The following is a 27,769-nucleotide window of genomic DNA, read 5'->3' on the forward strand; positions in this document are numbered from 1 at the left end:
TCCCCATCACCAAGTCACCTTTATTTTCTTGCACGCAGTACAATGGTTGAGGCCGGCCAGCTTGGAGTCAATTCCCTGAATTGAAGCAATTCTAACCCCCCTGTTTATATTAGTCAGCCAGGGCTGCCTCATTGGTCCATGATATGGAGGTGCCAGTGTCAAGGTCAGAAGTCACACAACAGGTCCAATCTGTTTTAGTCCAACAGGTTTATTTGAAATCATAAGCTTTCAGAGTGCTGCCCCTTCATCAGATGAAGTGCAGAAAGGCACATAGTCACAGAATTTATAGCAGAGAGATCAAAAGATCATACGAATGGTGTGAATGCAGTGTCTACAGATTGAATAATAAGTCTCCAGATGATCAAAAGTGTCAGACGATGTGAGTAAAGTGTCAACAGCTGAGTGGCAAGTGAAGGGATGAGATATAATCCAATTATTTGAGGCAGAGATATAATTGCAAAAAAATGAAAATAAATAGGTTGTGCTGGAGACAAACAAGAACTGGCTCAAAGGTAGAAGACAGAGTGTGTTGGTGGAGGGTTATTTTTCAGACTGGAGGCCTGTGACCAGTGGAGTGCCACAAGGATCGGTGCTGGGCCCTCTACTTTTTGTCATTTACATAAATGGATTTGGATGCAAGCATAAGAGATACAGTTAGTAAGTTTGCAGATGACACCAAAATTGAAGGTGTAATAGATAGTGAAGAAGGTTACCTCAGATTACAACAGGATCTTGATCAAATGGGCCAATGAGCTGAGAAGCGAGAGATGGAGTTTAATTCAGATAAATGCGAGGTGCTGCATTTTGGGAAAGCAAATCTTAGCAGGACTTATATACTTATTGGTAAGGTCCTAGGGAGTGTTGCTGAACAAAGAGACCTTGGAGTACAGGTTCATAGCTCCTCGCAAGTAGATAGGATAGTGAAGAAGACGTTTGGTATGCTTTTTTTTATTTGTCAGAGTATTGAGTACAGGAGTTGGGAGGTCATGTTGCGGCTTTACAGGACATTGGTTAGGCCACTGTGCAATTCTGGTCTCCTTCCTATCGGAAAGATGTTGTGAAACTTGAAAGGGTTCAGAAAAGATTTACAAGGATGTTGCCAGGGTTGGAGGATTTGAGCTATAGGGAGAGGCTGAACAGGCTGGAGCTGTTTTCCCTGGAGCGTCGGAGGCTGAGGGGTGACCTTGTAGACGTTTACAAAATTATGAAGGGCATGGATAGGATAAATAGACAGTCTTTTCCCTGGGGTCGGAGAGTCCAGAACTAGAGGGCATAGGTTTAGGATGAGAGGGGAAAGATATAAAAGAGACCAAAGGGGCACATGTATGGAATGAGCTGCCAGAGGAAGTGGTGGAGGCTGACACAATTGTGACATTTAAGAGTCTTTGGATGGGTATATGAATAGGAAGGGTTTGGAGAGATATGGGCCAGGTGCTGGCAGGTGGGCCTAGACTGGGTTGGGATATCTGGTCGGCATGGACGGGTTGGACCGAAGGGTCTGTTTCCATTCTGTATATCTCTATGACTCTAATAGAAAGACGTCCTATGCAATATCATTCCATTCTCCCTATCTGATGTAGTCCCCTCTATATACTACTTGTTTACTCTTTGAGGAAATCTGGACATTATTTCTCTCCCTGCTCCCAGTCCCACTTCCCACTCTCCTGTCCTGCTCTTCTCCCTTGAATTTATACTGATGAAGACATAAATGATTAGATTGGCCTTTGAAAGGTAATACCCATATTTGTTGCTCCTTCAAATGCTGTTTACACAAGAGGGAGGGGGGTAAATAATTAAATTGTAAACAGTATAGGGAGTATTGAATAAAAAGAAAGTGGCTGGGCTGTGTAGTAAAAACAGTCAGAGGTGACCAGAGTTTGGCATTTGCAATTAAGTGAGATTGAGAAGTTAAAGATTCACAAGGGTTCTTTTTTGTTTTGGCTTTCAGTGTTCACACAAAGCCAAGCTGTTTTTAATACTTGTGAGTCAAGGAGGCAGACATGTCGTTGTATGGCACTATGCTACTTATATAAAAAACTATCTGACAAAAACACTGAATGTCCTTTAACCAAATGGTCATGTCTCAGAGTCGAAATTTTTGGTCAAGTCAAGTCAAATCATCAGTCCTGCCACAGAGTCCAGGGGTTTGGAGAGAGTTCAGGTGGCTACTTGGGGCTTTCTGGGTCAGGAGTTCCTAAACTTTGAACTCCACTGAGTGGGCCCTGGTCTGTCTTGCAGATCCAGTGCGACCAGTCCAAGGATCAATGGTAAGTCAGTTGTGAAGTTACAGAGAGATTAGTCAAGGTCCTGTCATTCATCTATCAGGGCTTTCCTTCCAAGTCAGTCATGAGATTAGGCTGTGGTCAATCCTGGGGGTTTGTTTATTGAAAGTCAAGGGGGTCATCAGGGGCCACTACTATGGTTGGGAAGTTGGGAAAATGAATTGTAAGGATTGGAGGCAGCAAGACGGAATGAAGAGGGAAAAATAATTGTGAAGGAGACAACTCAGAATGGAATGGTGAGAGATGGTATAGCATAAGAGGGCATGGGACACTGAGGGAGGCCTGGTCATCAATAGTCTTCACACCCCTAATTTTGATGAGGGCACACTACTTAATAAAGATTGTCATAACTAAGCTACATGCTCAGGGGTAAAGTAGGGAGATGAAGAGTTGAAGGGATGGGAACATGGAGAAGATCAAACCTGATGTGATTGACGGGAAGGCACACTGACAAGGAGACCAACATAAAGATTTTGGGAGGTCACTAAGATTGACAGGCTGAGCCTGCAACCTTATCTCTGTAAAGCTACATGTGTTGCTTCAATCCTCATCTAAATTATAAATACATAATCAAATGAAAAATGGCTATCAGCACATCTGGAGTGGATGGTATGTGATTTTTTTTGTTATCTCTGAGTGTATAGGGTCTATCTGTGAGCAATGGAATGCCGTTCAGGGAGCAATTGCATTAATCAAACACATATAATACAGATACACCCATTATCTCACAAATGTGGGTGTGAACGTTATGCATTGAAGAACTCTGTCAACTAAAAATCTTGGCCACAAGCAAACTTGACTGTCTCACTGAAGATTACCAATTAATTCTGGTAATGGCTGTGAAGTAGATATAATGTTAGGTGAGCTATAAACTGTCAGTTAAGTTTTACAATTCAGAAGAAAAAAATCTAATGTCTTACAACCTGCACTAGTTCCAGGAACTGCTCACCTCACACCTTGGAACATTAAATGTCTACACAGTTATTCTATATGCAATGTTATCTCTCTTGGGTGATGTGAAGTGAAAGGTAGAGATCTTATTCTTCTTACCACATTTACAAACTTCTACTGAAAATCAAATAACTTGCCCAGCATACATTTCAATCAAGTCTATGATATAAAAGTTGCATTAAGTCATCATTTACTTACTGAAATGTTTTAATGCTGCAGAGGTCAACATCCTCTGCATAACCCCAACTGCAAACATAGTTTACTGCTATTGTGGGGAAAAACACCAGTGTCAGAGTCAGAATCAGGGTTCAATGACAGAGATTATTGCACAAGGAAATATCGGAGCTCCGGGGATAGAAAGACACCAACAGAACAGTGGTCATCTGCGAGTCTTCTCTCAACCTGGAGCATGTCAAGAAACTTTTATACATCTTGTGATGTATCTTGTCAGTGATGAGATTATTGTCTTTGTAACATGGATTGTTTATGGCAATCATTGCAGAATCATTGATAGTTTCAATACAGTCTTTGTCAGTTCAAGCTTAGCCTTTCTTAATTTCCAGGTGGTCATTGTCAGTTTCAGTGTAGACACTGTCAGTTTCAATGTCTGCATTGAAATCCATTGCTGTAGTAATGAGCGCTAATCACTCTTCCTCAGAAGGAGGATTATTGCCATCCTGGCTATCAGCATTTCGTATTGAGTCTGTATCAGGCTGTTAGCATTTCTATAAGAGGTGTTAGCTGGACCCAGACACTTCGGCAGGCAGTGTTCGTTATTGGAGAAAGTGAGGACTGCAGATGCTAGAGATCAGAGCTGAAAATGTGTTGCTGGAAAAGTGCAGCAGGTCAGGCAGCATCCAAGGAGCAGGAGAATCGATGTTTCGGGCATGAGCCCTTCTTCAGGAATGAGGAAAGTGTGTCCAGCAGGCTAAGATAAAAGGTAGGGAGGAGGGACTTGGGGGAGGGACATTGGAAATGCGATAGGTGGAAGGAGGTTAAGGTGAGGGTGGAAGGAGGTTAAGGTGAGGGTGATAGGCCGGAGTGGGGGTGGGGGAAGAGAGGTCAGAAAGAACATTGCAGATTAGGAAGGTGGTGCTGTGTTCAAGGGTTGGGACTGAGACAAGGTGGGGGAGGGGAAATGAGGAAACTGGAGAAATCTGAGTTCATCCCTTGTGGTTGGACGGTTCCTAGGCGGAAGATGAGGCGCTCTTCCTCCAGCTGTCATGTTGCTATGGTCTGGCGATGGAGGAGTCCAAGGACCTGCATGTCCTTGGTGGAGTGGGAGGGGGAGTTGAAGTGTTGAGCCACGGGGTGGTTGGGTTGGTTGGTCTGGGTGTCCCAGAGGCGGCCTGTCTCCCCCATATAGAGGAGGCCACATCGGGTGCAGCGAATGCAGTAAATGATGTGTGTGGAGGTGCAGGTGAATTTGTGGCGGATATGGAAGGATCCCTGGGGGCCTTGGAGGGAAGTAAGGGGGGGGGGAGGTGTGGGCGCAAGTTTTGCATTTCTTGCGGTTGCAGGGGAAGGTGCCGGGAGTGGAGGTTGGGTTGGTGGGGGGTGTGAATCTGACGAGGGAGTCATGGAGGGAGTGGTCTTTTCGGAACGCTGATAGGGGAGGAGAGGGAAATATATCCCTGGTGGTGGGGTCCGTTTGGAGGTGGCGGAAATGACGAGGGATGATACGATGCATATGGAGGTTGGTGGGGTTCTGTCCTGGTGGCGATTGGAGGGGCGGGGCTCAAAGGCGGAGGAGCAGGAAGTGGAGGAGATGCGGTGGAGAGCATCGTCGATCACATCTGGGGGAAATTGCGGTATTTGAAGAAGGAGGCCATCTGGGTTGTTTGGTATTGGAACTGGTCCTCCTGGGAGCAGATGTGGCGGAGACGAAGGAATTGGGAATATGGGATTGCGGTATTTGAAGAAGGAGGCCATCTGGGTTGTTTGGTATTGGAACTGGTCCTCCTGGGAGCAGATGTGGCGGAGACGAAGGAATTGGGAATATGGGATGGCGTTTTTACAGGGGGCAGGGTGGGAGGAGGTGCAGTCTAGGTAGCTGTGGGAGTCGGTCGGTTTATAGTAAATGTCCGTGTTGATTCCGTCGCCCGAGATAGACATGGAGAGGTCTAGGAAGGGGAGGGAGGAGTCTGAGATGGTCCAGGTAAATTTGAGGTCGGGGTGGAAGGTGTTGGTAAAGTGGATGAACTGTTCAACCTCCTCGTGGGAGCACGAGGCAGCGCCGATACAGTCATCGATGTAGCGGAGGAAAAGGTAGGGGGTGGTGTTAGTGTAGCTGCGTGTTCATTATCCATGTGTATTCTCTTCCCCACCTGCCTTAAACTAATCAACTGGGTTGCAAGTGCATTATGCTGGCATTCTGGTAGCCTCAGGCAGTGTCTGTATCTGTTCTGCTGTTTCTCTCCATATTGTGAACCAGCGGTTATCTTGTGTGTCAAGTTGGCCAACCGATGGCTCAGCGACTATCTTGTGTGTCCATATGCCTAGTGTTACCCTGCCCTATGCCATCTCCCTCCTCACTACCGCCTTTGTGGTCAAGGAAGCAACTTTGGAGATCTCCTGCAGACCACCCAATTTAAATGTAGAGGTAGGTCATCTCTAGGGGTATCATGGTACCAATTTCATTGGGAGCTCTTCTGTGGTGACACTCACTGCTGGTACAGTTCTGATTAGTAGCACCTTACAGAGCTTGGAACACCCGAGGCTCACACAGAATACCAGCATGAGTGCAATGAGGAAAACTCTCCTGTGTGCCAAATAGGGTCCCCAAGATTTACCTAGCAAACAATTTAGCCAGCTGTCTGTAATTGTGGTTCCCTGTCAAAAACTGTCCAGCTGGTCTCGGATATTCTTGATGACTTTGGTAATATTATAAGAGGCATCAATAACATGGGCAATACAATGGTCACCAATAATTGTACAAACTCCCCCTTGCTGTGCTAATTGATAAGCCACTGCGTAACGTGTCTGCTGTGTGCAGAGTCTGAGTTCAGCCAGCTCTGTGTTAATTGCTTCCAGAGCTTTTGAGGTATTGTTGCCTAGGATAGTCAGGCCACAAACAAGATCATTTCAGTTTTTAGTGCTGATGACCCCTGCTGCACCCACCACCCACAACATAGAGATCCCAGAAATCCACATCCCAGTGATGACCCCAAAGTGATGGGGGCCTGCCAATCAGCACAGAACTCCTGACTGATGGCGCAGGTCACTATTCTTCTCAGAATATGCCCCCACTGCGGTATGGTACAGTAAGGGGCACAATTGTGCCTACTGCAAACAGGTTTGGGAGGTCTGGGGTATCTGTCGTGTAAGTCCGCTTAAACAGGAAAACAAATCCCGCTCACGCTTGGTAACAGACATTGTCCTGTCCTTCTGTTTGTCTCTCCATCCATGTCGCCCCCAATCCCCTTGCTGGTAAGTATCGAATGGGTACATCCATTACACTGACCACAAATGAACTATCTGCCGGTGGTGACATTCAAGCATGCCTGCTCGCTGCAAGTGCAGATAAACTGTCCCCTAGTGACCACAAAGCTGATTGGTGCACTGAGTCTGGGCGCATGAGTCGTTTTTGGGAACCAGGGCATAAACGCATCCCCATCCCTGTCCTATGAAATAAGTGGGTATTTACCGGATTTTAAATGAGTCTTCCCTTCCCTAGGCTGGGGCGTGGGGTGGGCGGCCCCATCGGCTGGTGGTCATGTCTAGCTGCACACATCTACCCTGGAGTCCCTGCCTGTATTTCCTTATCTGCCTTATCGCTCCCGAGGTGCCTACTGTATACAGGCCGCAAGGAGTCCACAGCGGGGTGGCCACAAAGAGTGATTCCAGTGATCACGCTAGTGGGTAGCAGACAGTTCGGTTCCCATGCAAGCTTAGGTGGGTTTTATAGAAGAGGTTATCCTCAAACACTGGCATGCTCCTGCCAGTTGTGACATTTAAATACAATGAAATACAGATAGGTATACACATGTTGCAGTTAAAATAGAATTAACAGTTAAAGTCTTTGTTCCCATTAGGAGGTGCAGTTGTGCCTTGTTCTGTTGTGTTTTCGGTACTCTCCCCAGGATGACTGTCTGTCCGCCTTTGCTGCTTGCACCTGGGAAATGGTCAATGACATTAGTTTGGTCACAGGAGTCTTTAAACAGTTTTAGTTGGGTCCAATGCTACTATGGGCCTTTTCCTTTAATGTCTAGGCAGGCACAGGTGTCCCCACTTATTATCATATTGTATGGCCCATTCCATTTTGGGGAGAAAGTGAGGACTGCAGATGCTGGAGATCAGAGCCGAAAATGTGTTGCTGGAAAAGCGCAGCAGGTCAGGTAGCATCCAAGGAGCAGGAGAATCGATGTTTCGGGCATAAGCCCTTCTTCCTGAAACGTCGATTCTCCTGCTCCTTGAATGCTGCCTGACCTGCTGCGCTTTTCCAGCAACACATTCCATTTTGGGGCAAAGCCTGGTTTGTCAGGCAGTACTTGCACTAGTACACCGCTTCCTGCTGCTGGGATGTAAGGGAAGACTTTGAATTCCCCTGCCCTGTCCTTTTTGTCCTGTTTATCAGTTACAGATTTCCACATCCCTTTCAATTGGTTGCTTAATTCTATGCTGAAAATGTGTTGCTGGAAAAGCGCAGCAGGTCAGGCAGCATCCAGGGAACAAGAGAATCGACGTTTCGGGCATAAGCCCTTCTTCAGGATGCTGCTTAATTCTATGAAATATCACCAAATTTTGTATTTTAATGGACACACATCGGTACCACTGTGATTGTCTCTGGCAATTGCATTGCTCGCCCGGTCATTAATTCATATGGCGTTAGCCCAGTTGCCCGATTCGTGGTGGCTCTTAATCTCATTAGTATGGTTGGCAGCACTTCAGCCCATCTTCTGCCTGAGGCTTGCATAGCCTTACCTAAAGTATTTTTGTGCATTCTATTCATTCTCCCTACCATCCCTGAGCTCTGGGTGTGATAGGGGATGTAAACATTTTGTCTAATGCCGAACAGTTGGCATACAGTCTTCATGACTTTTCTTGTAAAGGGTGTCCATTGGTCAGAGTTGATCTGGAGGGCCACCCCCCTCACGGGATTACCTCTTCTGTTAATATCCTGGCCACTGTGTTTGCAGTGCAGCTTTTGGTTGGGAATGCTTCTACCCACCGGGTGAATTGGTCTATGATGATCAGGCAGTACATTTTCCCACAGGAAGGTGGTAGTGGCCCTGTAAAATCTATCTGAAGGTGTTCCCAGGGTACCCTAGGTCTGGGCTGGTGTCCCATCCTAACTTTTATGGGTATCCCTGGGTTATGTGGTGCACAAATCATGTACCTGTGGCAGTACTTGGCCACATCTCTTCCACCATCACACTCACTTAGGCTTGCTATCATGGTCTCTCTACCTGTATGGGAGAGCTCATGGTGTAGTTCAAGCAATGTGTTCTGTATACGTGCTGGTACTACCACCTTGTCTGCTCACCTCCAGACACATCCTTAACTAATTAACTGGATTGTGAGTGCATTGTGCTGGCATTCTAGTGACCCCAGGCAGTGTCTGTATCTGCTCTGCTGTTTCTCTCCATATTATAGATATTACAGGAGTAGGCTATTTGGCCCTTCAAGCCAGCACCACCATTTGTTATGATCTTGGCTGATCATCCACAATCAGTATCCTGTTCCTGCCTTATCCCCATAAGCCTTGATTCCACTATCTTTAAGAGCTCTATCCATCTCTTTCTTAAAAGTATTCAGAGACTTGGCCTCCACTGCCTTCTGGGGCAGAGCATTCCATATACCGGTAAAAACAATGACTGCAGATGCTGGAAACCAGATTCTGGATTAGAGGTGCTGGAAAAGCACAGCAGTTCAGGCAGCATCCGAGGAGCAGTAAAATTGGGGAGACTGGATGCCTCCTCGCAAAGCGCTTTAGGGAACATCTCTGGGACACCCGCACCAATCAACCACACTGCCCTGTGGCCCAACATTTCAACTCCCCCTCCCACTCTGCTGAGGACATGGAGGTACTGATCCTCCTTCACCGCTGCTCCCTCACCACCAGACGCCTGGAGGAAGAACGCCTCATCTTCCACCTCGGAACACTTCAAACCCAGGGCATCAATGTGGAGTTCAACAGTTTCCTCATTTCCCCTTCCCCCACCTTACCCCAGTTCCAAACTTCCAGCTCAGCACTGTCCCCATGGCTTGTCCTACCTGCCTATTTTCTTTTCCACCTATCCACTCCACCCTCCTCCCTGACCTATCATCTTCATCCCCTCCCCCACTCACCTATTGTACTCTGTGCTACTTTCTCCCCAACCCCACCCTCCTCTCATTTATCTCTCCACCCTTCAGGCACTCTGCCTGTATTCCTGATTAAGGGCTTTTGCCCGAAACGTCGATTTTACTGCTCCTCGGATGTTGCCTGAACTGCTGTGATTTTCCAGCACCTCTAAGAAATTTCTCCACAACTCTATTCTATCTGGCCTACCCCTTATTTTTAAACTGTGTCCTCTGGTTCTGGACTCACTCAACAGCAGAAACTTGCTTCTTGCCTCCAGAGTGTCCAATCTTTTAATAATCTTATAAGTCTCAATCAGATCCCTCTCATTCTTCTGAACTCAAGTGTTTACAAGCCCAGTCACTCCAATCTTTCAACATATGTTGTCCCATCATTACGGGAACTGACCTGTTGTGATCCAGCAGCGATCTTGTGTGTCCGTGTGCCGTGTGTCCCCTTTGCTCTGTGCCATCTCCCTCTTCACTGCTCTGTTCTTCTTTTGTCTTTCCTGTTGTTGAATAAAAGATTAAAAACTGATGGAAATCTTCACAATATCTGATGTACCCTCATTCAATAATGACAAAGTTTCATGCTCCAATGACCATTCCGCATAAAATAAACTATCCTTCAGACAAGCTTAGAATATCATATGTCACTAAGAATGGTTAGCCTGTCTAACCTCATTCTTGTAGTGTTGCTAAAATGTAAAGTTACCAAAGTTCCAGAGAACCATAGGGCTGTTCTCTCAGAGACAGACAACTGGTGGTGAGTTTAACCTGAGGGTCACCACACCTCAGGTAAGGGGTAAATTTGAGAAGATGGGACCTTCATGGTAACCTTAGCTTGTACGGGAATTGAAGCTGCTGGTGTCACTCTTCATTGCCAACCAGCCATTCAACCACAGGATTGGTTAGCTCAGTTGGCTCAACAGCTGGTTTATTAGGTAGTGTGAAACCAATCAATTTTTGCTACTGACTAAGGTTACTGTGAAGGCCACACCTTAACCTTGTCTGAACTCACCCCCAGTCATCTCTCTCTAATGAGAGAGGAATAGGACTTTAGCAGCTAAAAAAAAATGACAGTCGATCACACTACTGATAATGGAAAACAGCACTCCCTCTACGCTGTGCAGAAACGTATCTGCTGCAAGGTTCCACACATGGTGAATCTTTATTTTCTTACAGTGTAAAAATCTGTTTCAGTCTTGAATATACTCAACAACATTAAGATGAAAGGCAGGAGGTTTAGAAGGGATTTGAGAAAAACATTTTTCATCCAATCTAGACTGCATTGTCTGGTAGGGTAGTAGTAGTGGGAAACCTTGCAATTTTTAAAAGGTTTGTAGACAAGCACTTAAAGTGTCATATTCAAAACTATGTAGCAAGTGCTGGAAAATGGGATTAGTATAGATAAGTCAGCATAGGTATGATACATTGGAGGAGCCTCCAATATGTTGTACAACTCTGGTTCTATGACCCAACCTTGGCAGCACTCTGCAGTAAAGACTTCCACAGATTCACCACCCTCAAGGAGAAGAATTTTCTCCTCACCTCTATCTTAAATTGGCATTCCCTTTCTCTGACCCTAGTCACTCAGACAAGAAGAAACAGCCTTCCCACAAATACCATATCAAGCCCCTTAAGGATTTTGACTGTTTCATTAAAGTTCAGAAGAATGAGAGAAGACTGTAGTGAAAACAAGTTCAATCTGCTCAACCTCTTCTCAAGTTTAAAACAAGTCACATAATAGCAGGTTATAGTCCACCAGGTTTATTTGGAGGTTTCGGAGCATTGCTAGTGCTTCCAAATAAACCTGTTGGTCTATAACCTGGTGTTGTGTGATTTTTAACTCTGTCCACCCCAGTCCAACACCGGCTTCTCCACATCTTCTCATAAGAAAATCCCTCCGTAACCAGATCAGCCTCATCAACTTTGTCTGGTCTGCCTCCAATGTCAGTATATCCTTACTTAGATAAAGGGACAAAAACTGTTCAAAGTACTTCGATGATATTCCAGGAAATATTTATGGAAATGATATATAGATGAACCTCGATTATCCGAATATCAGATTATCCGGCAAGGTCGCAAGGTCCCAATGCTCAGCTAAACTGTGTTCTCCGGCATTCGATTAACCAATCTAAATACTGCCCGCCCATGTCCTTCCGATAATTGAGATTCCTCTGTATACAATATGATTGTTGAATTTCTATGTTTTAGTATTGTACAAATAGACATAGGGACTTATTTGCCAACTTTTTTTTGGAGGTGTTAGACAGAGTTGATTAAGGGTTAAATTTTCAGCCACATTGTTCGTAATAGTGAAAGCAAATGGGAACCAAAGATATATAAAGGCAGGCTAGAAGCATCAGAGCTGCACTATCAGCAGGATTGCACCAACCTTGGGTAGAATACAGATAATACCTGTGTAACCTGTGGGCAAACAGTAGTTACCATAACAAACCTGGACAAAGAAATGTGGAAATGGATTATGCAATGTAATATTTTACATAAGCTTGGATGTGTTTTTAACTGTTCAGAGTTGGTTTTACACTTCAAGATAAGACACCCTCATCTTACACACACATGAAAATGGACTATCGGAGACCTTTTCCTGAATCTTCTATCAATTTAATGAGATGGTTGACAACAAGTATCAAATGATGACCCTGGAAGATATTTATGCCAGATCTGAAGTTAAAAAATGTGCTTTAGGTTCAAAATTATCATCAATAATTTGTAAGCCGTTTTTCTCTGTCACTGAGTAGTAAAACAAATATATTTGCTGCTAAAATTAAGCTTCTTTCGATGGTGTTTTTCAATTTTAGATTATTCTGATGTTTGAAAAACCACCTTGTGAGATGGTCCATGATGTGATGGTCCTTTAAGAACTCGGCTTTGATTTCAGGAGAAATAAAACCATTGGGGTCCTTTACATCATGTCATGAGGTTGCCTGGGAGATGAATAATAGAATAGCAGGGTCAACCTGAAGTTAATGACAGGGGTGGTTCTCTGGCTGAGAGTTTGAAGGAAACATCTGCCAGTAGAATGCAGTTGACATTCTAGGTGTTGGCTTAAGGAATTAAAACTTTTGTTAAGTTCTTTACTAGTAGCGAGTTGAATTTCTGGTGTAGCCAAGAGGAGAGAAGAGTTTCCAGAATCAAAACTCCATAGTTAAAGAGTCTTCAAAGCAGAAGAGTTCTGTTACAAGATGGGTATACTTATGATGCCAGATATGCCAAGACTGAGTGGAGAGTTTGCAACCCTTAGAATATTTGGGGGACATGTGAAGGGACCACCTTGCCCGAAGTGAACAGAAGCCCCAAGCAATTTTAGACCACAAACAAGTCATTGGCATAGTACCCAGATCAAATGGTTGAATTTCCAAGTTTTGATAAACATCTGACTTGCAATTTTGGGGAGGGTGCAAATCTAACTATGTCTAAGAAAAGTTGAACTAAGACCTTTGATTTGGAGCATAAGTTGTTGTGTTAGTTGTAATTTCGCTACTTTTAGCCAAACAGATTATTTAAGAGAGAGAGTGTAGTTATTTTGGGTGGTGAACGCAAAAGAAAGGCTATAACACTGGAAGAGATGCTGGACATTATAAAGCGTTTTGAGTGGAAGGAGAGAATGTGACATAGCTCGTGTAACAGGAATGAGGGAATCTACCTCACACACTATGATGATCCTTTGTTCCTGCATTAACAATACTTTTTCAATGTGCTGTGTTAAACTTACTTTTGTTTCATTGATAAGTATGATTTATACCTTCATTCAGGCTAAGCAATATTTTGCTAGACTTGAATGAGTTTTGAGCAATCATGAGTGGTTTTTTTTGCTGGCCTGCCCCGAACTCCACTTTTCTCAGAGACCCCATTATTTTTATTAAACTATTTTCGATTAAGTGAGGTTTCACTGGAAACAGCTATGCTGTTATAGGAGCACTGCCTGGATTGCTAATTTTAGTCAGCAACAAAGGTTGGCTGGGAAAACTGTAGCTGAACAATGGGCTACTTTCAAAATGAATATAATTTGGACAAGTGAAAATATATTCCATCAAAAGAGAAAGGTGACGCAAATAAAGTCTAGAATTCCCTGGATGGGAAGGGCTATTGAAGCAGGAAAACACCACCTCAAAATGTTGAGCTGACAAAGCCACCTCAAGACAGCACTATAGAGGACCAGTGAAATTCCAACTGTAATGTTCTTATTGATTTCTGAATAGGGGATAAAAATGTAAATAGTAGGAGATGACAATGTAAATGGCTTTTGAATAACTAGGAAATGGCCATGCAAATGGCTTTGAATGCCAAGAGGTGGGAGTGTGATTTCCTTACAATCTTCCTGCAAACCAGAGGCATCCCAACCTAGGCTCGAGACATCCAATTTCCTAAAGGTCAGCACAGCAAATTAATTCTTTAATATCTCAGATTGGTAAATAACAATAGTGAAATCCTTTAACTCGGCCTGACAGTTAACTCTGCTTCTGAAGTCCAACAGTAATTGGAATCCCTAATACCATCAACACTAGAAATAAAACCTTAACATATTTCATTCAACCATCACATTGTATCTAGGCATCATTCATACCTTAGGTACACAACACAGCTGTTTGATGATGCAAACACACACAAATACACCAGTTAATATGTTCATTCACACCCACCACTTCTCTTCCAGGACAAGACTGCATGCAAAAGGTGGCATTAGGACAGATGGAGGAGTTCAACCAGGTCTGCAATAAATTGCTTTCCTTAAGGACACAGTGTTGACCAAGAATTGGCAGGGAAGTAAAGATGCTGTGGCCAGATGCAGAGCTGGGGCATATTAAATAGTTTCTTTACAAGTGCAGACCTACCCCAATACTGAATCATCCAAAGCCATCTTTAAACATTAAGTTCCACGAAAAGTCTTTAAATGTCTAGTTTTAACAGAACACAGGTTAAGAATCAGTGAGAAAGAAGTACTTGGTGACTGAATGTTGCAATTTACAATCTCTCTCAAAGTTTAGGTGAAGATATTGACTATAGTATATCCAAACTTGATAACAATCAAAGGGAAAGTAAGTTGTGAGGATGCTGAAGTCAAATATAGACAGGTGAATGAAGTAGATAGGGAATGACATATGAAGTTTAATATTGGTAAATGTGAAGATACCTTCTTTGATAAGAATAACAGAAAAGCAGGATAAATTTAAGAGAAGATATTAGTATTGGAAGTGGAGTTGTTTCTTTATATTCAAACTACAGTTAACATTTAGCACAGCAACCAATTAAGGAAGCAAATCATATGTTAATCTCTATTGCAAAAGGCTGGAGTGCAAAAGTAAAGAAATTGTGTAGCAATGATAGTTGACTTTTGTGAAACCCCCATCAGGAGTACTATATAATTTTGTTCCCCTTACCCAACAAAAGGATATACTTGCCTTAAAAAGGAGATCTATTCGAAATTCACTAGTTTGAAGTTTGGATATGAATGTATGGCCCAATGAGAAATTGAACAGTTTGGGTCTTTCAATCGGAATGCAGAGGAGTGAGATGTGAACTCACTGAAATGTAAATATTACTTAAAGGATTTGACAGGGTAGACACAGAGGCCGTTTTCCCTGTTTACTAAATGCAAAACTAGGGTTCATACCTTAGTTGAGCACCAGATATTTAGCAAGTAAATGAGGAGAAATGCCTTCTCTCAAAGCATTGTGAATTTTTAGAATTCTCCACTTCAGAATGGCTGTGGCTGTTCAGTTGCTGAGTGAATTTAAAGCGAGGAATGACAGATGTTTGGGTAGGAATGGAACCATGGACAATGGGGACAGAACATATAAGCAGAATTGATGTCAAAGACCCATGTCATCTTATTGAATGTCAAAGTAAATTTTTAAAGAGCCTTATGGCCCTCACGTGCTTCTATTCTTCATATTTTAAAGTTAAATGACATCATTCAGTTCTAATGTTTCCATTTATTCTCTGCAATCACAACATCCATTGGTCAATCTTGTCAAAATAAATCCAAAAGTGTGTGAAATCGCAACAATTTTCTAATGGTATTGTGTTAATATATCTTGAAACTAATAGGTATATTGTCTATTTAAAAAAAAAATCATGGACAGGCTGTGATTTTTTTCATTAGAACATAGAGGTAACCTTAGAGAAGTTTATACAATCATGAGGTGTATATATAGGGTTAATGGTAGTGTCTTATCCCGAGGATGTGGGATTTCAAGACAAGGAGCACATTAAGGCGAAGAGAGAGAGAGCGCGAGAGAGTACAAGAGAGAGAGCGAGAGTGAGAGCGAGAGTGAGAGTGAGCACACGAGAGAGAGAGAGAGAGAGATTTAATTCAGGCATGAGGTACAATTTTGTTTTTTGCACCATGGGTGGTTCATGTGCAGAATTAACTGCTAGAGGAAGTGGTGGATGCAGGTACAAATACAACACTTAAAAGATATTTCAATAACTATATGAATAGGAAAGCTTTGGAGGGATATTGGCCAAATAAGCAGGACTGATTTAGTTCAGGAACATGGTCAGTGTGAACTATTTGGAGCAGAGGGTCTGTTTCCAACCTCATTAAAGTAACAGTTGCTTCAAATTTATAACTTTGATAGTTTGACAATGTCAGGAATGTAAATACATCTACTTTCTCCCTAGAAAGAATTATCAAGTGAAGCTGCAAGTTTCAACTTATAGTGAATTAAATACCTGAAATCAATAAAAAATCCATCCAAAGCTGTTAAACAATGTGAGCTTTAGTATTTCTTCATGTCATACAAATAAGTCTTTATTACTGACTTTCATACTGTAGAACCTATGAGGACAATATTTACCAGTATTTTGTAAATGTTATGCTCTGCTGTTCTTAGAGTTGACATGCGCTTTTCAGTCATAATTGCATACAAGGACATCACGATTCTCAGATTGCCTTGGAGTTGAGCCAAATCAGGCCAGCAATGTCAGCAATAACATGCCATCCATTCCTGCCCTTCATCAAAATCTGTTGCTTTGGGACTTGTGGGTCATCCCTTCAGTCCAGAAAACTTCTTAATGAAAACCCATAGGAGATTCAAAGACTGATTTACTGCATATGGATTGTGTGTCATGCTGGTATTGCCATCTGAGAATATAAATATTGAGCAGCATGTATCAGCCAGAAAAGGAAGTTTGCTATATAAATAAAGGACAATGATTTCTCATAGGTTATACTAAATACAGGAAATGTATTTTGAGCTTTTAGGGTGTCAGCAGCACTAGCAGTGTTCTATTAGAGTCATAAAGATGTACAGAATGGAAACACACCCTTCGGTCCAACCAGTCCATGCCGACCAGGTATCCCAACCCAATCTAGGCCCATCTGCCAGCACCCGGCCCATATCCCTCCAAACCCTTCCTATTCATACACCCATCCAAATGACCCTTAAATGTTGCAATTGTACCATATTCTCTGGCAGCTCATTCTATACACGTACCACCCTCTACGTGAAAACGTTGCCCCTTAGGTCTCTTTTATATCTTTCCCCTCTCACCCTAAACCTATACCCTCTAGTTCTGGAGTTCCCGAACACAGGGAAAAAAACTTCGCCTATTTATCCTATCCATGCCTCTCATAATTTTGTAAACCTCTATAAGGTCACCCTCAGCCTCCAATGCTCCAGGGAAAACAGTCCCAGCCTGTTCAGCCTCTCCCTGTAGCTCAGATCCTCCAACTCTGGCAACATCCTTGTAAATTTTTTCTGAACCCTTTCAAGTTTCACAACATCTTTCCGATAGGAAGGAGACCAGAATTGCATGCAATATTCCAACAGTGGCCTAGCCAATGTCCTGTACAGCCACAACATAACCTCCCAACTCCTGTACTCAATACTCTGACCAATAAGGAAAGCAGACCAAACACCTTCTTCACTATCCTATCTACCTGCGACTCCACTTTCAAGGAGCTATGAACCTGCACTCCAAGGTCTCTTTGTTGAGCAACACTCCCTAGGACCTTACCATTAAGTGTATAAGTCCTGCTAAGATTTGCTTTCCCAAAATGCAGCATTTATCTGAATTAAACTCCATCTGCCTCTTCTCAGCCCATTGGCCCATCTCGTCCAGATCCTGTTGTAATCTGGGGTAACCGTCTTCGCAGTCCACTACACCTCCAATTTTGGTGTCACCTGCAAGCTTACTAACTGTACCTCTTATGCTCGCATCCAAATCATTTATGTAAATGACAAAATTTAGAGGGCCCAGCACTGATCCTTGTGGCACTCCGCTGGTCACAGGCCTCCAGTCTGAAAACCAACTCTCCAACTCCCTCTGTCTTCTACCTTTGAGCCAGTTCTGTATCCAAATGGCTAGTTCTCCCTGTATTCCATGAGATCTAACCTTGCTAATCAGTCTCCCATGGGGAACCTTGTCGAACGCCTTACTGACATCCATATAGATCACATGTACTGCTCTGCCCTCATCAACCTTCTTTGTTACTTCTTCAAAAAACTCAATCAAGTTTCTTTAGTCATCCATGAGACATGCTTTCCCACGCACAAAGCCATGTTAACTATCCCTAATCAGATCTGGTGGGCGGCACGGTGGCACAGTGGTTAGCACTGCTGCCTCACAGCGCCGGAGACCCGGGTTCAATTCCCGCCTCAGGCGACTGTGTGGAGTTTGCAAGTTCTCCCCGTGTCTGCGTGGGTTTCCTCCGGGTGCTCCGGTTTCCTCCCACAGTCCAAAGATGTGCGGGTTAGGTGAATTGGCTGTGCTAAATTGCCCGTAGTGTTAGGTAAGGGGTAAATGTAGAGGTATGGGTGGGTTGCGCTTCGGCAGGTCGGTGTGGACTTGTTGGGCCGAAGGGCCTGTTTCCACGCTGTAAAGTAATCTAATCTAATCTGGCCTTTCCAAATACATGTACATCCTGTCCCTCAGGATTCCCTCCAACAACTTGCCCACCACCGAGGTCAGGCTCACCGGTCTATAGTTCCCTGGCTTGTCTTTACCGCCCTTCTTAAACAGTGGCAACACATTTGCCAACTTCCAGTCTTCTGGCACCTCACCTGTGACTACAGATGATACAAATATCTCAGCAAGAGGCCCAGCAATCACTTCTCTAGCTTCACACAGAGTTCTCGGGTACACCTGATCAGGTCCTGGGGAATTTATCGACGTTTAACCGTTTCAAGACATCCAGCACTTCCTTCTCTGTAATCTGGACATTTTGCAAGATGTCACCATCTATTTCCCTACAGTATATATCTTCCATATCCTTTTCCACAGTAAATTCCGATGCAAAATATTCATTTAGTATCTCCATTTTCTGTGACTCCAACAAAGGCAGCCTTGCTGATCTTTGAGGGGCCCTATTCTCTCCCTAGTTACTCTTTTGTCCTTAATATATTTGTAAAACCCCTTTGGATTCTCCTTAATTCTAATTGCCAAAGCTATCTCATGTCTCCGTTGTGCCCTCCTGATTTCCCTCTTAAGTATACTTCCACTTTCTTCATACTCTTCTAAGGATTCACTCAATCTATCCTGTCCATACCTGACATATGCTTCCTTCTTTTTCTTAAGCAAACCCTCAATTTCTTTAGTCATCCAGCATTTCCTATACCTACCAGCATTCCCTTTCACCCTGACAGGAATATACTTTCTCTGGATTCTTGTTATCTCATTTCTGAAGCCTTCCCATTTTCCAACCGTCCCTTTACCTGCGAACATCTGCCTCCAATCAGCTTTTGAAATTTCTTGCCTAACACCGACAAAATTGGCCTTTCTCCAATTTAGAACTTCAACTTTTAGACTTGGTCTATCCTGTTCCATCACTATTTTAAAACGAATAGAATTATGGTCACTGGCCCCAAAGTGCTCCTCCACAGACACCTCAGTCACCTGCCCTGCCTTATTTCCCAAGATAGGTCAAGTTTGGCAGAAAATTGTCTTGTACGCACTTAAATTCCTCTCCATCTAAGCTTTTAACACTATGGCAGTCCCAAGTCGATGTTTGGAAAGTTATAATCCCCGACCATAACTACCCTATTATTCTTACAGATAGCTGAGATCTCCTTATAAGTTTGTTTCCCAATTTCCCTCTGACTATTGGGGGTTCTATAATACAATCCCAATAAGGTGATCATCCCTTTCTTATTTCTCAGTTCCACCCAAATAACTTCTCTGGATGTATTTCCAGTAATGTCCTCCCTCAGCACAGCTGTAATGCTATCCCTTATCAAAAATGCCACTCCCCCTCCTCTCTTGCCTCCCTTTCTATCCTTCCTGTAGGATTTGTATCCTGGAACATTAAGCTGCCAGTCCTGCCCATCCCTGAGCCATGTTTCCGAAACTGCTACGATATCCCAGTCCCATGTTCCTAACCATGCCCTGAATTCATCCGCCTTCCCTATTAGGCCCCTTGCATTGAAATAAGTGCAGTTTAGTTTATTAGTCCTACCTTGTCCTTGCTTGCTCTGACTGTTTGACTCATTTCTGTTCTCAGCTGTACCTGTCTCAGATCAATCTCTATCCTCACTATCTCCCTGGGTCCCAACCCCCCCCCCCCCCCCCCATCTTACTAGTTTAAATCCTCCCAAGTAGTTCTAGCAAATTTCTTTGCCAGTATATTAGTCCCCTTCCAATTTAGGTGCAATCCGTCCTTCTGGTACAGGTCACTTCTACCCCAAACGAAATTCCAATAATCCAAAAATGTGAATCCTTCTCCCATACAGCAGCTCCTCAGTAATGCATTCATCTGCTCTATCCTCCTATTCCTGCCCTCACTAGCTCGTAACACTGGTAGTAATCCAGATATTACTACCCTTGAGGACCTCCTTATTAAATTTCTGCCTAATTCTCTGTAATCTCCCTTCAGAGTCTCAATCTTTTCCCTTCCAATGTCATTGGTTCCAATGTGGATAATGACCTCCTGCTGGTCCGTCTCCCCCGTGAGAACATCCTGCACGCTCTCTGAGACATCCTTGATCCTGGCACCAGGGAAGCAACACACCATTCTGCTTTTTCTCTGCTGGCCACAGAAACGTCTGTCTGTATCTCTGACTACAAAATCCCCTAACACAATCGATCTCTTGGAAGCCGACGTACCTCTCGTTGCATTAGAGCCAGTGTCAATACCAGAAACTTGACTGTTCGTGCTACATTCCCCTGAGAATCCATCACCCCCTACATTTTCCAAAACAGCAGACCAGTTTGAAATGGGTATATCCACAAATGACCCCTGCACTAGCGGTCTACTCTCTTATCTTTCCTGGATTAAACCATCTATGTAACTGTATCTGAGACTTTCCCCCTTCCTATAACTGCCATTCATCACATACTGTTGCAAGTTCCTCATGGCTTCTATCTGTCTCTCCAACCGATCCACTCAATCTGATAAGATTCATATCCAACAGCATTCATGGCAGATATAATCCGCAGTAACCCTTAAACTCTCTTTAAACTCCCACATCTGACAAGAAGTACACATCACTGCAAAGGCCATTTTTGCTCCTTCACAATCTACAGACCCAGAAAATAGCACCGTCTTATTCCTCTACAAACACTGTTCCAGGTTAAATGAATAGCTATGGCTTATATTTTAAGTTTAATCAAGAGACTTATCTCCAAAAACATATAATCAAGAAAGAATCCACTATGAGATAGTGAGGACTGCAGATGCTGGAGATCAGAGCTGAAAATGTGTTGCTGGAAAAGTGTAGCAGGTCAGACAGCATCCAAGGAGCAGGAGAATCGATGTTTCGGGCATGAGCTCTTCTTCAGGAGAATCCAATATACTCACTACTGCAGCTTTTCTATTGGACAGACTTAAAACAACAATTAAATTATCTGATTCTGTGCTGTGAACTTCGCCCAACAGTTCCTCCAAGATTAGTTGTGAATTTTACTGTCTGTTAATTTTCCTAGATGTACTCCGATGTCCAGCGATACACGAATTCAAACAGCAAAGGCGGTAACTGTTCGTGTTCTCTCTCTCTCCTGCACTGTCCTCACCATGTGCTTCGTTTGTCTGTTCTTCTCCCTTTTAAACTGCTGCTGTTTTGACTTTTTTTCCCAAAGTTCCAAAACAATGCAACAGTATATAAAACAGTAATTGCTGCTCCTGGAATTCGAGGAAATCACCTCCAACACCTAAAATTCCTCAAAAATAAGGGGCAGATCTTACAGCCAGAAATTTTTCCTGTCCTCCATCTTGGATTACCCAGAATTGACCAGTTGTGGCTTGCCTTTTTTCCCCATCTTTCATGTGATATTAATGGCCTTTGCTTTTATTTTCCCTGAACATTTACAGTGCATCCTGGATTCTCAGAAAATGCGTGAACTCATTCATTCTATTGAATTTAGTTTTGTACTGTGCAGCCAATATTTCTCGAAACTGGCCACACTGTGGATCCCAACACTCCACTGTTAGTTTAAGTAGTTTCCAATTAAGTGTGTTTATAGAATAATTTGGAGAAACAAGCAGATATGAATAAACTTAAGATTCCACAATTCTGTGAGAACCAGTTCTAATAACTGTACACTGAACTAGCCATGACAGTTTATAGTACATAGTGATATTAGAAGCAGGACTTGAGGCAGCTAAGTGGAGTCTTTAAAGAATTAATTCTTCCACATCGCTCATTGAAAAAGATATTGGTAGGTTCATGCTGATTTAGTTTCAGAAGTGTCGTGAGCAGCTGACAGTTGAAGAGTAGAGTATCTTTAGCTCCTATTAAGTGCATTTTATGGGGTTGAGAAACACTACAATAATATAATCTTTGGATTAACTAGGTTAACTATTAACAGTAGTAAAACATTGAGCAAGAAACGCTATCATTAGAAATAGGTAATTTCAGTAAAATAATATAAAACACATTACAGTTGGTTTTGCCATAATGAGTGTTTCTTCAATGTGAATTGGCTATAAAGCAATTGAAGAATTTAGACCATTATTTATAGAACGCGAACTTTCCTTACCTGTATTGGCTATAATATGATTCTGGTTCCAGTGGTTTAAATGGTGCTGCTATTACATGATTTTCTTAGATCACAGGATCACATGGGAACAGAAAAATCACATTATATCAGAACAGACTGTATTTCTTTTCATAAAAACTGGTGTGTACATAATAATCCAAAAGAAAATCCACAAAAATGATGTTTTGAAATATATTATTGCCTTTTAAAGAAATGCTTACATTCCATACATTAAAAAAAGGCAAACATTCGTTGTTTGTAACACTGTCATCATGCTTTAGTGGTCAATGAATAATTCATAGATTTCATTAGGAAACATCATAAATGATCATTACAAATTCATGAAGTGAAGAAAAATGCAGAGCTTTTTCTAAAAGAAGAAAGGAAGCATAAGACTAAGTTGCCTTTGGTTTTATATTGTACAATTATCTTAAAGTTTATAATGTTACACTTAGAAAGGAATAAAACAGCTGGGATTCCCATTTCTATCATTTATTCAATGGCACATTTGAAAATTGCATATGGAGGACAAGATCAAGCTTGCCAATTGTGTCCCCAATTTTTTTGATTTGTTGCCTCCAGCTTGCACAACCACCTGGAGTTATATTCCAGCATAAACAAGTATCTTCAGGATTAGACGTGAGTAACTTTAAAAAAAAATGCTATTCCTAGTATTATTGATTAATTTTAAAATATATTAAAGTTGAAGTCAGTTATTGATTTGAGGTGCGCATTAATCTTTTTTTTCCCATTATTCAGTTGAAAATATTTTACACAATGAGAAACTTGATTTATATTCCAGTCCAGGTAGCTTAGAGATCTGGAGGTGGTCAACCAGTCTAGCACTGACTAAACAAAGTACTTAATTGCAGTTGAAACATCTTTGGAGATTAAGAATCTAAATCAAGGCAAGGACCCTCTTGTGGTGCAGCTGTACTGCCCCTATCACTAGACTGGGAGGCTTAGATTCAGGTTCCACCTGCTCTAGAGATGTTTTATAACATCTCTGAACAGACAAATAAGTAATAAAAAATTCTAAATCAAGGCTAACTTTTTTTATGTCATCTTTGAGCCAGATGGCTGAGGTTCACAACAGCTGGGACATCTGTCCACCAAGCATAGGGAATTTTGACCTTGACATCATGACTTATATACCTGAGATGCAGGCTACAACAACAGGATGAGAAGGGGCAGTTAGTTATGGGAAATGATGAAATGGCTGAGGCATTGAACAGCTACTTTGCATCGGTCTTCACAGTGGAGGATACTAATAACATGCTAGTAAGTGAAGAAAATATGAGGACCTGGAAACAATTATTATTACAGAAGAGTTAGTGTTGGGAAAACTAATGGAGCTAAGGATACATAAGTCTCCTGGCCCTTATGGAATGCATCTCAAGGTACTAAAAGAGATGGCAGAAGAAATAGCAGGTGACTGGCAGTAGTTTTCCAAAATTCGCTGGACTTTGGGGCACTTCAGCAGATTGGAAAATAGCAAATTTGACACCATTGTTTAAAAAAGGAAGTAGACAAAAAGATGGAGAATTATAGACTAAGAGCTTAACCTCTGTACTGGGGAAGATGCTGGAGTCTATTATCAAGGAAGTAATAGCGTGGCATCTCAAAAGATATTGCTCCATTGTACAAACGCAGCATGGGTTCACGAAGGGCAGGTCATGCTTCACAAATCTTTTGGAATTCTATGAAGACATTTCAAGCAAGGTGGATCTCAGGGACCCAGTGGATGTGGTATATCTAGATTTCCAAAATGCCTTTGACAAGGTGCCGCACATGAGGCTGCTGCATAAAATAAGGATGCATGGTGTTAGGGGTAGAGTATTAGCGAGGATAGAGGATTGGTTGACTGACAGGAAGCAAAGATTGGGGATAAATGAGTGCTATTCTGGCTGGCAATCAGTGACTAGTGATATGCCTCAGAGATCGGTGTTGGGACCACAATTATTTACAATTTATACAGATGATTTGAAATTGGGGACCACGTGTCAAAATTTGCCACTGACACTAAGATGAGTGGCAGAACAAAATGTGCAGAGGACTAAAACTTTGCAGAGGAACATAGATACATTGAGTGAGTAGGCAAAGGTCTGGCAAATGGAATACAATGTTAGTAAATGTGAAGTCAATAATTTTGGTAGGAGTAACAGCAAACTAGATTATTACTTGAATGGTAAATGTTGCAGCATGCTGATTTGCAGAGGGACCTGGGTGTCCTTGAGCATGAATCGCAGAAGGTTGGTTTGCAGGTAAAACAAGTAATTAGGAAGGTAAATGGAGTTTGCCTGCTACATTGTCTATGACCCATTACTAAAGGGGTTGTGTTTAAAAGCAGAGAGGTAATGCTATAGCTGTACAAGGTGCTGGTGAGGGCACACCTGGAGTACTGTGTGCAGATTTGGTCTCCTTACTTGAGAAAGGATGTACTGGCACTGGAGGGGGTGCAGAGGAGGTTCACTAGGAGGAAGAGAAAGAGTGGGATCTTATAGAAACATGTAAAATTAAGAAAGGAATTGATGAAATAGAAATACATAGGATGTTTCTACTGGTAGGTGAGACTAGGACAAGAGGGCATGCATCAAGATTAGAGGAACCAGGTTTAGAACTGAACTGAGAAGGAACTTCTTCACCCCCAGGGTTGTTAATCAATGGAATTCCTTGCCCAGGGTAGTAGTTGATGCTACTTCAGTAATCGCTTTTAAAGCTAAGGTAGATACTTTTTTGAAAAATAAAGGAATTAAAGGGATATGATGAAAATGTGGGTAAGTGGGAGCTGAGTCCACAAGAAGATTAGCCATGATACTACTGTGTGGGGCAGAGCAGGCTCGAAGGGCTGGACGGCCTACTCCTGGGTCCTAGTTATTATGTTCTTAACTGTGTGGTACAATTCAGAGTAACCGGTAAAATTTCAAATGTAACAATTACAGTCTCTATGAAACTAAATTCTGAAGTAGCTTTAAGGTTCAATCAAACTATCATGAAATTTATAATTGTGAAATCTTAAATGTTTATTCATACCTTCTGGATTCTTCAAGCTATTACATAAACAAAATTAATTGGGAACTATTTAAACAAACAAACATTCACATTTAAAAAATGACCATCTGTGGGTACAGTATACATATTTTCCATACTGTGGGTACAGTATACATATGCCTATAGAAAAAAACACTTTACACTAGGTAATGAAAAATTGAGTGGCGTAGCGGCTAGCACTGCTACCTTACAGCACATGTGATCCAGTTCTGATTATAGCTTGGCCTGTGTGGAGTTTGAATGTTCTCCAAGTATCTGAGTGAGTTTCCTCCAGGTGCTCTGGTTTCCTCCCACAGTCCAAAAATGTGCAGTTTAGGTGGATTGGCCATGCTAACTTGCCTACTGTGGTCTAGGATGTGTAGGGTAGTTGGATTAGATGTGGGAAATACATGGCGTCCGGTAGGCGGGTGGGTCTGGGTTGGATGCTGTTCGGAGAGTTGGTTTGGACTTGATAGGCTAAATGCCTTGCTTTCATATGTATGGATTCTATGATACAATAGGAAATGAGAATTATATGTGACAGCTTTTTACGAAATGGAAAATCACTTTTCTCTTCTCCAATCCTCTTAATCACTGAATAAGAAAGTAGGCTTCTGTCAGTTAGAGTTGTGCAGCCTGAGTGTATGAGCAAAAGCAGACCGAGGGACAAAAAACAGAAGTTGCTGGAAAAGCTCAGCAAGTCTGGCAGCATCTGTGATGGGCTTATACTTGAAATATCTATTCTCCTGCTCCTTGGATGCTGCCTGACCTGCTGTGCTTTTCCAGCAGCACACTCTCAACCCAGCATCTGTGAAGAGAAATCAGAGTTAAGGTTTTGGATCTGGTGACCATTCCTCAGGACTATTTGTTTCTGATTTACAGCATCCACAGTTCTTTTGGTTTTTATTTAGTAGTCAGAGTGGTCTAGTTACTGATTTTTTAAAATCCTGTTTCCTCCTGTGAGGGAACATACGGTATGTAGACTCTAGTGGTGACCTGAGAGATAGTGAGGACTACTGATGCTGGAGATCAGAGTCAAGAGAGTGTGGTGCTAGAAAAGCACATGATGAGGGGCTTATGCCCAAAACGTCAATTCTCCTGCTCCTCAGATACTGCCTAACCTGCTGTGCTTTTCTAGCACAGCACTCTCGACTAGTGGTGACCTGGGCAACATCCAATATGCATTTGGGTCAGGATTAATAGGTAGAAACCCTCATTGTGAGAGTGAGTGGTGCAGTAAGCTTTTCTTTTAAAAATTATGCCTCAAAATTGGTTGACACTAGCGTCACCCACATTGCCCATGCCGAATTACTCTTGAAACTACTGGTGAGTTGCCTTTTCGAACTGCTACAACATCCACAGCAATGTTAGAGAAGGAGTTCCAGAATTTTGACCTAGGATACTGGAAAAATAGCAAACACAAATCCAAATCATGATGGCATGCGACTTGGTGGAGAAATTGCAGGTGGTAGTAATCTTATGCGTTCGGGGGTGCTGTTGAAATTAGTAGAGAGAAAGTGAGGGCTGCAGATGCTGGAGATCAGAGCTGAAAATGTGTTGCTGGAAAAGTGCAGCAGGTCAGGCAGCATCCAAGGAACAGGAGAATCGACGTTTCGGGCATAGGCCCTTCTTCAGGACCTGACCTGCTGCGCTTTTCCAGCAACACATTTTCAGTGTTGAAATTAGTAGACCAGTTTGCCGTTGTCACTTTTGATAAACAGAAAGTGTTGCAGAAACTCAGCAAGTTTGGAAGTATCTGTGAAAAGAGAAACAGTTAAGGTTAAAATACCATGACCGGATTTACAGTATCCTTTTTTATTTGGTCTTTAAAATGTTTTCTTCCAAATAAAGCGACTTGCCGTCAAGCATGACTTACGTGAAGAACATGACACACTTTCACAGGAGAATTTGGTGGTGGGAATGGATTTACACGCTGAACTTCCCGCCTGCACAAGAGACAGATTTTAGAAAGGTTCTAAGAATCATTACAAAACATTCACTACGTGAATACACACCTGACATCATGACATAAACAGCTTGCTTCTGCTGCTCCCTTTGGGTGTGGCACTGAGGCCATTTCCAACTCTTGCTGCCCTCCCACCGCAGCTACTCTTCACTTTAACCGGGCATCGGTCAACTCCACACAATTTCCTCTTACAGCTCATAGCACGGTGCTTTCCGGATCACGTCTTTGTTTATTTAATTTGACGCGTCTTCATTGTTTGGATTTTTTTCCCCCCTCTCCCGCGCACTTTTCAGGTTCGCTCCTGGTGCGGGCC

At 42.6% G+C, this 27,769-nt stretch overlaps 1 long non-coding RNA gene across 4 annotated transcripts; it reads right to left on the reverse strand.

The window, feature by feature from the left end:
- Nucleotides 1-27,644, reverse strand: LOC148147563 (uncharacterized). 4 transcript variants are annotated; one of them, XR_015759815.1, is made up of 5 exons: nucleotides 27,506-27,644; nucleotides 27,367-27,436; nucleotides 22,461-26,298; nucleotides 9,925-10,024; nucleotides 1-7,347 (listed from the first exon to the last, which is right to left on the reverse strand). It is a non-coding gene; the product is annotated as an uncharacterized LOC148147563 (long non-coding RNA). The 4 variants fall into 4 exon arrangements; XR_015759814.1 differs by having other exon boundaries at nucleotides 22,461-27,246; XR_015759816.1 differs by lacking the exon at nucleotides 27,367-27,436 and having other exon boundaries at nucleotides 27,506-27,633.
- Nucleotides 27,645-27,769: the final 125 nt, after the last annotated feature.

Source organism: Chiloscyllium plagiosum, unplaced genomic scaffold (assembly GCF_037043375.1).
Source record: "Chiloscyllium plagiosum isolate Xiang-an unplaced genomic scaffold, Cpla_swu_hap1 HiC_scaffold_16, whole genome shotgun sequence".
Classification (NCBI taxonomy): domain Eukaryota; kingdom Metazoa; phylum Chordata; class Chondrichthyes; order Orectolobiformes; family Hemiscylliidae; genus Chiloscyllium; species Chiloscyllium plagiosum.